The sequence below is a fragment of the Callospermophilus lateralis genome, chromosome 2, assembly GCF_048772815.1.
Source record: "Callospermophilus lateralis isolate mCalLat2 chromosome 2, mCalLat2.hap1, whole genome shotgun sequence".
Lineage (NCBI taxonomy): Eukaryota > Metazoa > Chordata > Mammalia > Rodentia > Sciuridae > Callospermophilus > Callospermophilus lateralis.
Genome location: NC_135306.1, coordinates 86,573,639 through 86,576,340, shown reverse-complemented (window position 1 = coordinate 86,576,340; position 2,702 = coordinate 86,573,639). Strand labels below are relative to the sequence as shown.

The following is a 2,702-nucleotide window of genomic DNA, read 5'->3' as shown; positions in this document are numbered from 1 at the left end:
ACAATGAGTGTGGGGTGGGGAGATCAGAGGGCATTTCACACAGCAGGCTGGGTAAGTTTCTAGTCCTTACTGAGGATTGAAGCACTAGGGTGGAGGAGGCAAAAAGATTATTTGCATGAAAAATGTTTTGCCTGCCACTTGTTGTGATTCCCATTTATCTGTAGTTATGTTTTAAAAGCTGCTTCCTAAGGAAATTTTTCCAGCCATTTCTCAGAGTAGTTATTTTTTTTTTTTTTTTTTGCAGGAGGGAAGGGATTGTCGAAAAATTTAAGTCATCTTAAAGGACAGAGGTTTAGAAGCATTTCATTGTTGCAATGATCCAAACCCATATATGTCATTTCTTCCTCAAAATCCCACTTGGTGCTCTTGCCTGGCAGGGAGCATTGCTGGTGAGGATGGGGGGTATAGGTGAACAGAAAGGGGTCTTCCTGTGGTGGATGGTAAGCGAGAGAAGGAACATAGCTGTTGAAATCCACAGGCACTTTCTCTTCATAAAGCTCGCCCTCTGGATTTGGCCATAATGGGTAGCAGCTAGTTTTGGCAGCAGGTGGTTCCAGGGGAATCTGCTGGGGAAAGTTCTCCAAAGAATTCTGGGAAGGAAAGAAGTCACAAGGCCAGCCGGTCAGAGGAAAAGGATAATTGGGACAATAGTTGTCATTGAGAGGGCTTCTCCCCAAAGCAGCATTTTTATTCCATGCTTGCAGATTGTCATAATCTGAGTAGACTCCAGAGGCAGAAGGCTGAAACAGGTCTCCACTATTGTAGATCCTATTACTGGAAAATCTGTATTTTTCATACAGCTTAGTGGGGTCTAAGGTGGAAGTCAGGTCTGCCAAATCAGTGGTTCTCCCTGAACCATAACTCTTGGAGAAGGATAAACAATCATTCAGTGAATTCTGCTGGGGAGTGTTAGCTATTAAATGTCCACTGTAACTGGCAGGCAATTGGACACCTTCCTGGAATGACCAAGTTAAAGGTAAACTTCCCTGACTTTGTGTTTCACCTGGAAGAGACTTCGATCCTGGGTTCCCCTTCAGCTTTAGGGAGACAGAGGCAGGTGCCCCATGCACTTTCTTCATTGCTCTTCTTGCCTCAGCTTCTAACTTGGTTTCTGGCTTTGGATGATTATGCTCTTCCTTTGACTGGAAGAATATGAAGCGTCCATCGTGTCTCCAGAAGTTGGTGACGGGGAAGCCCCCATGGCCTCGGCAAGGAATCAGCTTCAAAGGCCCATTACAGTTGGGACAACTTTTCTTCTGCTGCTTCTGCCGGGCTTTGTCACAGATCGCAGGTCTCAGGTAGACCTTGCGCCCCTCCTTGGTAGAGCAGTTGTGGCCGCACACCACCACCCCCAGACAGGACTTCTTGAGGATGCGAGAGTTGTGGTTGTTCATGTTGCGCATGGCCCAGCTACTCAGCCGCTGTGCATTCCTGTCCTCTGAGCTGTAGATGTGCTTCACATAGGAATCTGGCCACTCCTGGAACCAGTGAGTCTTTTTCACATTCTGTGGCAGTTTCATGTCATAAATGTCCCAGTTTAATACCTCTTTGTCTTCAGAATCAAAGTCTTCAGGATCCATGATAAAGTCAGGTCACCCACACGTTTTCCTCTATTTGATTTCCTTGAATTTGAACTTGAGAATTTGCTCTCAAAGGTTCTTGATATAGGTGGATTAGCCTTCTGACTTCTTATCCAGATGTAGACAATATTGTCAAGAACTCATCTCCCGTTCAGGTTCCAATAAGTTCTGGTCATTTTCCTGTTCCCTATTCCAGGTCAGGGTACACTATGCTAATGAGCTCTGGCAACAATCCAATCAAAATCTAGATGCTCTCAGCTCAGGATAGGTAAAAGCAGCCCGTTTCTTCTCAGCAGCCAACAACGTAATGAATATTCTATGGTGTGCTTCTGAACTTTCCCCTTCTTTATGTTGAGGACCTTGTAACTGAAATGGACATTGAGAAGAACCTTGTGAAGAAGTAGAGATTTCTTCCTTCTTGTTTCATAGGGTAAGCCCAAAAAGATTCAATCACTGAAGATCTTCATTCTCTTATCATTTATCCAGCCTGTCTCCTCTTCATTTGCCCAAATTGCCGAAGGCTTGGTGCAGTGTGATGAATAGGCCTTCATTCTGAAGCAGCAGAATGGTGTTGGAGAGCTATGGGAGGAGGCTCAACAATGAGCAGCCACCATCTGGTTGTCTTCGGGTAGAAAAGACCTAATACTAACTCTAACCCTAACCATTAAACCTAAACCTAACCCTAACCCTAACACTAACCATAACCCTGAAATGAACACTAATCATTACCTAAACCTAACCTAACACTAAACCTGACCCTAAACCTAGCACTAACTCTAACCCTAAAACTAATACTAACCTAACTCTAACCCTAACACTCACCCTAACACTAACCCTAATTCTAACCCAAAACCTAACCTTAACCCTAACACTAACACTAATCCTAATACTAACTCTAACCCTAACACTCACCCTAACACTAACCCTAATTCTAACCCAAAACCTAACCTTAACCCTAACACTAATCCTAATACTAACCCTAACCCTAACCTAAACTTAACACTAAACCTAATGCTAACCCTAACCCTAACTTTAATCTAACACTAACCCTAACCCTAACCATCACCATAAACATAACTCTATCTTTAACCCTCCCCTTGAACCTAACCCTAACTTTAACCC

General features: G+C 43.8%; 1 pseudogene; it reads right to left on the bottom strand.

The window, feature by feature from the left end:
- Positions 1 to 272: 272 nt before the first annotated feature.
- Positions 273 to 1,580, bottom strand: LOC143391005 (chorion-specific transcription factor GCMa pseudogene; annotated as a pseudogene).
- Between the last annotated feature and the right edge of the window lie 1,122 nt (positions 1,581 to 2,702).